Here is a 13,165-nt window from a genome sequence, read left to right on the forward strand (position 1 = left end):
ACCTTTTCATCTTTCATCATTCCCCACCTTGATACTTTACTTGATTACCTCGTTTCTGATTGGTCAGTGGGGGTCGGACTTCGTCTCCATCGCTTAGCCCCGGATTATTTTTTCGTTCTGTTTACACTCGCTTGCTTGGCACTGCAATTGCGGGGTTAGCACCGCAATTGCGGTGCTAACCCTGCAATTTTGCAGGGCCAGATAGTACGGGATTATCAGTGGGGCTAGCCCACTTTCGCAAAAACAAGTGTAAACAGAAAGTGGGCTAAGGAAAGTCCGGTACCAACGGTGGGGCTAAGACCCCCCTTAGCCCCACCGTTGGTACGGGACTAAGCAAAAATTTGCAAGTGTAAAAAGCCCTTTTGATGGAATTCTATCAGAAAACAATTTTGGCTTTGATGCCCCCCTAACTGGCCCCGATGCATCAAAAAATTTGACAGTCAAGGTGAAAACCGCCATGACCCAAATCAAATGGAATTTGAGGACTGATATTGTATACGCCATATATTTAGCAAGTCTAAATGTTTGTGAATCAAGACTTCCTAACAATTTTGCAAGAGGTTAAATTTGTGATGATGGAGTGCTGTACTGAATGGAGAAATGTCTATGCATGCACGTCATATTCATGTGGGATACAAGTTAATATTTTTGTGTGTCTTTAAATTCGCTAATAGCACCTGACTCGCAAAATTCGGGAAAAGAAGACCCTCACAAAATATAAAAACACAATCCACTATAGAGCAGTGAAACAACTTTAGGTCCAGTGATTAGCTTATGACTAAATGATTGAAAGTGATAGTATGACTTACTTTAGCAGATCAGAGAGAACAAGATCTTCAAAAATCCATTTTCCTGGCAATGCAAACAAAGTTGGAGTTTATAGTGTCTTCACCATGCAAATCAATGCTATATACATCCACAGCTTTAAATCATACCTGAAACACTGAACATAAAGTCTCTTTTGCATGGCATTGCATCATTCTACTAATGAGATACTATGTCTGCTAATCAGCAGCTCAAACAGCCTTGTAATGTACTAGTGCATGTAAGCAGGATATTGTGCTTTTGAGAAATTCCAAGGAAACACACTTTCTGACCTGGAAAATTGTCTGGTTACGTGGATCATCATTTCCCTTGAATAAAATAAGTCAACATAAACACAAATACCTGTCAAGTACAATTAGCAAAACTACTGGGTACTAAGCTAACTACCTGATCTGCAGAAGTGTTTGGTTACATGACTCAACACGATGTTGAAATGCTATTGGCAGATGCAAAAATTGATGACACCTGTTGCAATTTATGTTTTACAAATCAAACAAAGATAATGGTCACAAGGATGAGACTAAACAAGAAGGGGGCAGTTAACTCAAATGCCCCGTAATTCTCCAGCCATGATCTGGAAGCTACCTTAAAGGGATGACAATGTTTTGGTTGAGATGTGGGATTCCAAATTTAACCTTCTTGTGAACTGATTAAAAATCACTTATCTGAAATATTAAAGAGCATACAATTCATAGAGAAATTAAATAATGTTGAGCTTCACACTGCATTTGTATTACAGGAGTTTGGGAGGATCGTGATTGACTGCTGGCTGCACTGCAACATTACCTTCTTCTGAAAAAAAAAGAAGGCAGTTGCTTGGGCAACACTATTCTACCCCATGATGGTATGCTGATGATTTACCATCCCGCAAAAGAGGAGACTAAATATTGCATATTTTTGGCTTATATTATAAGAAGTTCTTGTCAACAAAATTTGTTTTGATTTAAGCAGTGACACAACAGTGACAAAGTAACAAATATTCTCAACAAAAAAAGAGATGAACAAACAGTACAGTTAAAATGCTTTAAATTTCAGCACATAATTTTTACACATTGCTGGACTAAAAAGCCTAGCTGAAAAGTTTTGAGTTTGTTTGTGTGTGTGTGTGTGTGTGTGTGTGTGTGTATGAAAGAGAGAGAGAGAGAGAGAGAGAGAGAGAGAGAGAGTGAAAGGTGAAATGTTAAAGGGTGTGTACAGTTCTGGTCGAGGTGAGGATTTAGCTTTTAACGTTTTACGAGGTATTCAGAAACCAATCTATGAGATGTCAAAGAGCATGCAATTCTAAGGGGTATCAAAAGTTTATTTGATGAAAATCGGTTTTGAAATGGCTGAGATATCCAAAATCAAGGTGAAACAAAGAGATCGTAATAAAAGGCGTGGCCTGTCGTCTTTTATGATTATCACTTTTTGGGATATCTCAGCCATTTGAAAACCAATTTTTATCAAATGAACGTTGAATCCTTCTTAAAATTACATGCTCTTTCATATTTCATAAGAGGTTTCTCATTATCTCACTTAGGAATGTTCAAAACATGAATCCCCACCTCAACCAGTACTGTACAGTCCCTTTAAATCACACAGAAGAGGAAAGAGATTAAATGTGTGTGTGATTGGTTTCAAAGCTGTTCGTACATTCATTGAAGCCGTATGAAATTCTTTAAAGAACTACCTTACACTAGGCTGAAGGATTGCAGCAGATGTCAGGGGCAGGGTTGTGACAGCAGATGGTATTTCAATCAACCATAGTACAATGTGTCTCGGTATCGCCAATGCGCAGAAAATTTCTGCGCACACTGAAGAGCTCTGGCACAGATGCACTGTGGGATTCCTCAGTGCCCTTGTTCACTTCCGGTTGTCTCACGCGAGTCACAGTTCCCATACAATTCAATGAAGTTATTTGTCTGCTTTTTTCGTTGTTACCCCTTGTTTTCTTGGCTATACGTGTAATTCAGCTTAAAAGAGTTGAAAGTTTCTAAGTTTAACTGATTTGCGGTCACTAGAGTCATGGTTCATTACTGCAAGGCTTCAATGTGCTGGTCACATGATGGAAAGCGAAGAAATCTTCAACAAAAAATACCTCTGGATAAAGACAGAGCATGATCTGAGTGCATGTGCAGCCAAAACTGGGGCAAGTTTGTCCCGTAAGCTATCCCATAATACAGCTAAAACACTGCTCTGCGCACAGCACCTAGGTATTGGTGATACTGAGAATTCTGGAATGGTTGTTGATATCCTTCCTATATGATATATGAGAGAGGCATATAGTATGGATTGGTGGATTGGTAGATTGATAGATGGATAGATAGGTCGTATAATCTAGATCTCGGTGAATACAGTGGAAACTCAATGTACCGGTAAAGAGATCTGATATGATAAAATACCTGACATAGGAAACTGTAATCTCTAAGGTCCCAATGAATTTATTTCCTTCAAGTTTCTTGCATTGTTTATTGACTACTGTTATAACAAAATAGCTGATATAAAGAACAAATTGGTTTTGTCTTAAAAATGGGCCTTCCCTTTTGCATTCCTTCCCAAATAGCACAGAACATGATATATTCCACAAGAATGACAAGACCATTGTAAAGCAATAATATTTCTGTGATATTTGAAGATTGTTAGCCGTTAAAATACAAATAATGCACCAAACACTAACCATAATGTAATCTGTGTACTAGGCACAGTTGCATGTACATTAATCCTCCTGTGGTTGTAAATAATTATGATACTTATACTTCGAACAAAAGATATGCATGTTAAAGCTGTCAGAAAAGAAAAATTCACTAGCTTCTCTTACTTTGTTATCGATGGCAAATAACAACACATCACTTATTTGAACTACATGTTCATCACACAGGTCTGTAAAACTAGACTAGTAGTTTAGATTTGTAATTTTTTCGTAGTACGAAAAAATTATTCAAATCTTAATTAGTGGTCATTTTAACTAAACAAATAAAGACCCTCTTGAGTTCAAAATTTACAGGAGGTTTCCACATAGTGTTTTCTTCAATACCTAGTGTGTTCTCACCAATTTTTCAAAAATTTGCATGCAAAAGGGATTGGCTGTCTTTAAGGATCTGATTATATTGAGTTTCCACTGTACATACATTGTACATTGCCTGGCAGACAGCGGAAAAATATGTTAGTAAATACTGGCACTGCTATTTCATACGGCTACGTTTTTGTTACCTTGAATGGACTCATGGGCAATTCCATGGAAAAGTAGACTCAGTAATAATAAAAAAAAAAAAAAGTTTATATCACATTGCAAATGAAAAGATTATGTATTGAGGGATGACTACAAAGTACTCTAAGCTACAGAGACAGCTTAATAATGATGCCTGTTTTGAGGGATGTTCAGTCTTATAATATTTCTAGGGACAAATAGCACCGAAATCAGATAAACATTGGGCACACTCAAGCTGTAGTGATGACTTTTTCTTGCTGGTTACAAATTTGACAGTCAGTCCGCAGCGCGAGCGAAAACGCACGTATTTATTCAAGTCGTATGCACGGCTGAGCGGTGCTTGCATATGTAATGAGCAGATACATGGTCATGAATAAATCCGTGTAGAACGAGTATTTCTTGTCAGTTTTCGACACTTTTAGTATCGACTGAAAGCGAAAACATTAGCAAATATGCTCATGATCAAAATAAAACGGAAAAGAAGAATATAGAGTATCAAAATCTCTCTCGAAGTTCGGTATTGTATTCAAAAATATTCCTTCACGTTTGACGCCAAAAAACTAACCTGAAATCTTTCATGCCCCTCTAAAATATGGTGAAGACTATGTCCGCTAAAGTATATAGTATCACAATAAGGGCACGTTTTCTCATCTTCATTTCAATACGGGTCAGGAACTAGCAAAATTCAGAGACATGTCTAGCGTCGAGTTTAAAAAAGACTATCCTCGAGTTCGCACCGGAATTCCGGGTCTGTGATTGGTCGAAATCTGTCGCAAGACGCAGCGTGTCGCATTGCGTAGTATCCATTGGCTGCTGACTCAATGCTGTGAGTTCAAAAACTATGTATCAGATAAAAGTGTCATTGATATGAGTAATAGCTGAATAGTGTACAATTGAGTTGGAGGTTATTTGAAAATGAAAGCCTATATTAGTTTCATGAAATCCATGATTTTCTTAAATGTTGGGTTCCAGATTGTGATCGAATTTTCACTCTCTATACAAAACTTGAACTTTACACAGGAAACAATGATGTGTATGTGAGTGTGCACTTACAATGACCCTGAACAATGGACCTGGCTACCACCTGTCCCGAGCTCTGCTGCAAGGCACATGAATGCTTTATCAATTATTCATGTGGATTGCCCTGAGCACTGCTAGTCTGAATTCTTGACACAGGGTGAAATGCATGCACATGAAAGAAGTAAGCACATGTTTCCATGTGCTTGCACACACCACATTTCAGAATGAACAAAGACTAGCTGCGATAGTGGAATTCCTCATGAAGCATTCCAATCCTGGTCATTGTCCACGACCATTGTCTGGGTATCAACAACACACTCCACGCGTCTTCATTCACTACCCCACTTCCGGTAAGAAAACATAATTTGCCTTGTTTTCAACAGGAGAATTCACATCCTTAAAAATGATGCCCCTCTTCGTTTTTTAATTGATCATACTCGCTCAAGTTTCACGATTGTGAAATCGAAGAAATTACGGAGATCTATTTTCAATACCAGTCAGGAACTAGCAAAACATCAAACTATGATCTAAAAGCTTCTTGAACACTGGCAAAATAATCGTTTACTTTGATGCTAAAATGGACTACTATATTGAGATAAAAAATAGGGAAATTAGGTATCAAATTGATGAGGATAATCAGCTCTATAACTTACCCAACCATCCTGGGTCAAACAATGCACTGCGAAAGCTATGAAAGCTGTTGTTGCGAACTCTGCAAAAACTCTCGCAAAGTATCGCGAAATCTCGTCAGTCTCAAGGGCACAAACTGCGCAAACGTGATTCTGAATAAAATTGTCGTTCGTGCCTCATTAGGGAGCTTTAGATTTTAGACGCGCGGACGTTCAAAGGAAAAAAACATGATCTGAGCTTGCGCAGTAGCGCGCGTAAAGTCAATCTATTTTTAGCTTGCGTCGCCTGAGTTGTTTACTACGCGTACTGGGCTATTTTCACGTCCGCACAGTTTGCGACGCAGAGAGCTCCTTCATGCACTGGTCATATGGGGGCGCGATTTTATTTTTTATACGTTGCGTCCCAGCGTAATCTAAAGCTACTTTTCCCCACGACGCAGGGAGAGGAGAACGTCCAGCGCAAGCGTCGGCTCAAACGTCCGCGCGTCAAAATCTAAAGCTCCCTATTATCGCACGCGCTGCGGACTGACTGTTGACTGCTTTCTTTCATGTACAGTAGACTCCCATTATAACGAAGTCCTTGGGATCGGCAGTTATCTTTCGTTATATCGAAATTTTGTTATAACTGAACAAATAAACAATAAAAATACATACACTTTACTGGACAGTGTTACAGCCCAAATTTTTACTTCGTTATAACCGGAATTTTGTTATAATCATGTTCATTATAACGGGAGTGCGCTGTATTCAAATTAGGTTTATCTTCCTTTTTTTCTGTTTCTATCTCACTGGTAATAACATACTCAGGTGCACCACAGTACAGTGTGTAACATAGCAACACGATCAGTTGCTGTGACACATCATGTTGTAGCACAAAACAAGTGCCTCTGCACTGTAACATAATCAAATATGCTACATATAAAGAAAATACTTATTTTGTTTTCCCCAGTCATGTTGAAGTTATAAAAACACAAGGAATTTATCATTCAGTCAAATATTTCCAGAGAAACAGCTACAGGTGTTCAGATATTCCACAGTTATACAAACAGCAGAAATGTACATGGATAACTTATTATTGCAAGCACTTCTATCATTCTAATTCAGAGGAGCACATCAGTCTTAATTTCTACATCACCTCTGAAAATATGTCATCATCACACCAAAAATTAAGCAATTAAGCCATGTTATGCAAGTTATCCAAAATGGTAAATACTTGTCATTCTGAGCAAATAAGTTATGAGCTAATTCGCTGGCACTCGTAATTTTCCAAATTCAGCACACCCTATAATTCTAAAAAAAAAAAAAAAAAAAAAAAAAAAAAATGTGGTAATAAATAGTGTGATAAATTGTTTTGTTTTGTTTTGTTTTTTTTAATCTACCCCAAGGGAACTGTTGTCTACCCTCTGTCCCAATTGGGTCTTCATCTATAAAACACTTTAGGGAATTCAATTCAATCTAATCTAATCTAATTCAATTCAATTCATTTATTTTTGTGGTAAATGGAAATATGCGGTACGTTATTGTTGCGTCAATGCGTTGAGGCGCGTTGTGTCCATGCCAATGGCGCAGTGTGCGTGTGGTTGGCATGGGCACAACGCAACTTTTATTTTTCATGTGAATATAATGACGCAGATTTGATTGATTCTGGATTCTTCACTTTCACTTGAGAGAGAATGGACATTGTATTCTCTATGAGCTCTGCTATGTTGAATAGTTAATAGGCCTGTATCTGTTATTCACTCTGTATTCGACATGTAGCTGAGGATAGTGCGGAGTTTAGACTGTCTATTTGATTTGCTCAATAAATCATTGCAATTTCAACTCATGGAGACTGGCATCGTCAGCGTCATCATTAACCCGGCTTACAACATTTTCATTTATTTTCATTCTCATTTTTCTTCAAACAAAACAACACAAGATAAATCAAGAATTATATCTGGACTGTCAATTACAAGTTCATTTGCAAACAAAGAGTAAAATTTTCTAAATACAATAAATAGTGCAAATTTCATCTGTCATAACTGGATTAGAATTAGTCTTGGTAAGGTATGAAATACTAGAGTTTTGCTAATTTTGTAAGTTTCTCACAGTTGAGTGAGGTGGTGATGTCATCATGGACCCCTTTGAAAAATCAGTCTTGTACTGAAAGGGCTATCCACCCTGTGAATGGAAATAAATAAAAAAAAATTACTGTAAAACGAGAAATGTTCGCGTGCATTTTAATTTCGCGAATTTCGCGAGCGCCAAGATTCACAAAATTAAAATGCACGCGAACATTTCTTATCTACACTATATGCATTGAACGCAAGAGGCAATTCGCAAAAATTTCTTGCCACGAAAAAGGCCGTCAGCTCCAATTCGCGAAAATTTTGTGCCGCGAATATATGTTTACAGTACAGTACCTCATACTGTTCCATATATCATTTGAGAAAAAAGAAATTGATGAATTAAAATGCAAAACATCAAGTTATTCCAGCATGAAAAAATTCAGCATAATATACTTCAGTACCTTATAATTATACCTTTTCTGGAATGGTGGTGTCGGACAGGGCCTGTTCATCGATCAAGGTTAATTTGTGGAAACGGTGCTCCTCACTAAGAAGAAGAAAAAGAAGAAGGAGAAGAAGAGGAAGAAGAAGAAGAAGAAGAAGGAGAAGAAGAAGAAGAAGAAGAAGAAGAAGAAGAAGAAGAAGAAGAAGAAGAAGACAAAGAAAAATGATATTATTAATAAGATTAAGAAGAAGAAGAGCTAGGAGGAACCCAGGAGGAGGAGGAGGAAATGACTGGGGGTTTTAGTGTCTGGAGGAGGGTAGAGATCCTCATTTTTCTTAGACCAAGGTCAAGGAGGTTATTCAGCCTGAAATATAATCCCTGAGCTCTGAGTAATGTCACGGAGATTGCAAATCGTTATTCTATATCTTATACAGACCGAGCTAGAGTACATGTACCTGTGCCGTGGCTGCGGCCTGTGTAGTAAATATCGTGAACATGAGAGCTCCCACCTTCCGGTAACTTGGAGGCGCGGGGCGGGCGCCCGGCAGTTGCTGCAGTTGGGAGCCGCTTCGCGTTTGGGCTGGTCCCTGTACCGTGTCCTGGCATGGGCTTGATACGGTGTACTGTGTTTTTTTCCAAGAGTATTTTAGTAAACTTACCTGGTATCACTATGTACGTACATTGTGTATATATGGTTTCTTTTTACACATGATAAAACTACCTGCCACAGCATTTCACACTCACCTGCACTCGTCCGCCATGAATGATGATATACGTGGTCTAGATTTAGATGTCATGCTCGAGTTTTCATCTTCACGGCTGCCACTCCAAAACCCAAAACGTCGGGGACCGGGACGCGACGGACGGGGAGACGAGCGCATCTTCTTCACACGTGTGGTACGGTGGGCGCGGCTTCACCGAACGCTGGTATGGACAGCAATGATGGAGCGCCCCGCATCCACACCACTGATCCACACCACCCACACCCGCAGCTCAGATAGCCCTACTCCTTGAGTCCTAGAAATCCTAGCTTGGTCGGGTCGGCAGGAATAAACTCCCAATCCTTGGACCTTGAAGAGCATACCTCCTTCACTCCTTGATATTTTATTAAAGTAATAGATACAGGTAGGACATGCTTACAGGTCATTTCACCTGGTTTATCGCATACTGCAGACCCAAGCAGCCTACAAGATGAGGAGTCAGTATTTGCGTGTGTTCCAATAGATTGCAATACACATATACATATATATTGTGACGAACTCGCCTTCTCGTCGTGAATTAAGTGAGTGTATTTGACTGTCTGTACAAATGTCTCCGCGAGCCGTGTCAGGATGGCCGAGTAGGCGGGGTTCGTTTTGTTGCAGTTTACAACGATCCCTTTAAATCATTAAAACTACCAGTCTGTGTCTACCATGTAATATGTTGTGTCAGAAGCAGCTCACCAACACAGGCGGCACACATACCAAGTTCAGCATCACTTAAAGTATGTCACTCCCAAGCGTCACTTGTAGAGGGTGTTAAATTGGTACACTTATTTTGTTACCAACTTTTACTACCAACTCTTGCTACCAAGTTCTGCTACCAAGTTTTGTTACCAACTCTGCTACCGACTTTTGCTACCAAGTGTTGATACCAATTCAGTCACGCTAACGTGGAACACCTTTCACAATCATTATGGTGGCACAGGTATCGTTGGTGGCACGGGGTAAAGTGCTATATCGCACCGTTACCAACTTCCTCAGGCGACGACTGGAACTTGGATTGGGCACAGGGCATATGCGACAAGTCACATTACCACTATTCCCGAAATCCAACGGCGACGACTGGAACTTGGATTGGGCAGGGACTATGCGACAAGTCACATTACCACTATACCCGAAATCCAACGGCGACGACTGGAACTTGGATTGGGCACGGACTATGCGACAAGTCACATTACCATTATACCCGAAATCCAATGACTTGCTAGTTGGTCTTCTCAGGAACGGCGCTCCAACTCAGGAACATGTATCACCATTTTCCAAGTTGTTGTATTATGGTAGAACCCTCAAGAAGACACAGTGAGGACAGCAATGCAGGAACTATTATGTACAGTTTATTATACATAGAAGTGAACATTAACAACACATTGGAAATGTATCATACACGGGCTGCTTGTTGCGGACTATGTCACACAACGGCCACTTTATAATTATGCCTCTCCTCCTATCGCGGAGTGAAGAGGCAATCCCGCACGGCCGTAAGCGACGCGGAAAATACCTACAGTACTTATTCAAATTATTTAAAATGTTGGCGTGGTTACAAAATTCGTACAATGACTATACGTTTTAACAGTATCTCTTGTACATGGTTACTACAATTCGGCATGTATCATCGGTCTAAACCGGAGTTGGTATTAAAATAATCCAAACTTGTCCATGACAAACAAGTAACCATATATTAGATAATACATGTTTAAACTCATAATGATGCATTACCACCTTGAAACGTTTGTCCAACGTTTCGATAGTGTGCCCATTTCTATACTACAGGCACAATCGATTATGACAAATTATAATCGAACGGTTAAATCGAATTTCGTTACAATATATATATATATATATATATATATATATATATATATAATATTCAATATATATATATATATATATATATACATATATACACACGTGTGCACACTTTTGCATACACCAATGAGGTTCTACATGAACCTCTTTGGCATACACACACAGGCCCGGTACACAGGAAGGATGCGAGGCTCGTACCTGTATGGTATGACATTACACATCCAATATTATCCAGTTTTGCGATAACGTCGAACAGAGAAAAGATTTGAGAGAATCAAAAAAGGAAATTCACTCAGATGAGAATACATGTATATGACTTTGAACCTACTTGAACCATCATAACCAATACCATATCCCCAACTGACGAAATACCAATTTAGTCTAGGCCTACATCTCATAAAGCATCATGGGATCATCGTCACGTTGCTATGATGTTAAAAAAAAAAATGCTGGAGAAATACGTGACCGTTACCGTGACGTCATTCGTCTTCCTATATCACAATATAAAGATAAGAGACTTAAAGTTTTGCAAGGTGCTTGGTTTCTGTGTAAGCCCTAGTTAAGATCAGTCACTTGCCGCAGCTAGTTGCAAATCAAAGCATGATCTCAATGACTCAAGTTGAGCAGGTGGATAAAAATTAACCTGGTATAAAACGCTGGCGTTTTCTTGTAGGGCCTATAGCCTGATATTACTTGAAAACAACGACACCTTTCTCAAAGAACAATGTAGATACACAATTCGCAGGGGATTCAACATGGACATTCCGCCCAACATGTGCAACAGTAATCATTCTGCATCTTCTCTTTTGCATGACATTATTGTGTATGGGTAATGTATTAAGGCCTACACACAAACACACACACAAAACACACACACACACACACACACACACTATAAATGAAACAAACATATAGATCTACACAGATATAAGCGTGATTATTATGCAGCAAAACTTCGTTTATTATATCGATTTATAAAGATAAACCATGAGCACCAATACCCCCCCCCTCCCCACACACACACACACAAAAGACTGAACAGATAAACACACAACGTGGGACAAAGTAATGACGTCTGATAATCCTCGAAATTGAAAGTAACTTCAACAAAATAAATTCTATAATTCCGCTCCAGTTGAGTCGCACTGGCATTCGCCAGAGCCTTCGGCATTTGCAATGAAAGAGCTCCCTCTGCGAAAATTTCGTGTGTAATTCTTGCAGTGAGCACCGTTTTAACACATGAAGGGGCATCGGTCGGTGGAGTTTATTCAAAAATAATCAGTATCATTGACAATCTCTGGACCCGATTTCATAAAGCACCTTGGAGGATCACGATCTAAACCAAATGCTATATAGGCTTCGATCTGGTAACATAATTCAGCTGTGGTAACTGCAACAATGAATAAAAATTATGATGAAATCCGTGATCCGTGACTTTTTATACCCAGTCAAAATACGAAGTAATCTTCGCGCAAAATCACGTACGTCAGTTCCCCAGGTCACTGACAGTAGTACCAATCCGCCGCCCCTATAAAGAAAAAAAAAAAACCGAACAAAACAAAAAAGTTTACCTGCCATATAAGAGGCAGGATTTGTGAGAGAGTATAGTCCCTCCCCCATGCACGAGGGAGCTTTTATCTTTTTAGAATGGAAATTCAACGATCTGGAGTGTATACTTTGGGGACAAACTTTGATCTTCTTTTTTTTTTCAAACGCAAAAGTAAGACAGTCGTCTTGTTTTATATTGTAAAAATAATACCCCAAACAACTGAATTCTATAATTATTGTTGCGTGATTTTCTTCGTTAATTTATCAATTTGCTGATCAAATCGTTTGAAAATGTATATAATAACATCTAAACGCAGTGACCAACGATCAGGGGAGCTTTTGTATCTTTTGAATTGAAGTTCGACAACCTGGGGGGCGTTTCATCAACGAGTTCGTCGGAGATTTCACCGACGAATTTGCTATCAGCCAATCAGACCATGGATTTCATTAGCTTTTAACAGTTGTCAGTGTAAATCCTTGCGTCTGATTGGCTGATAGCAAATTCGTCGGTGAAAAACCCCGACGAACTCGTTGATGAAACGCCCCCCTGGTGTACATTCTAGATGGAATATTTTGGGAAATATCAAATCAAAAAATTAAGACGATTATAGTCGGTCATTACAATTTCTTTAAACAAAAATAGAACAAAAAATTAAACTGAATTTTTAAATTGTTGTTCTGTGACGTTCTCATTTACTACTCAAATTATTCGAAATACTGCAACGACAAAGCAGAATGAGAGTATAGGAGAGGTTCATCTTCCTCCCACACAAGGGAGCTTAAAGGGATCGTATAGTTTTGGTTGAGACCTAATTTCAGGTTTTTAACATTTTTTTGGTGAGATAATGAGAAACCTCTTATGAAATATGAAAGAGCATGTAATTCCATGAGGAATT

The sequence above is a fragment of the Diadema antillarum genome, unplaced genomic scaffold (genome assembly GCF_040938485.1).
Source record: "Diadema antillarum isolate AM-2024a unplaced genomic scaffold, OU_Dant_1.0 scf00000167, whole genome shotgun sequence".
NCBI lineage: Eukaryota > Metazoa > Echinodermata > Echinoidea > Diadematoida > Diadematidae > Diadema > Diadema antillarum.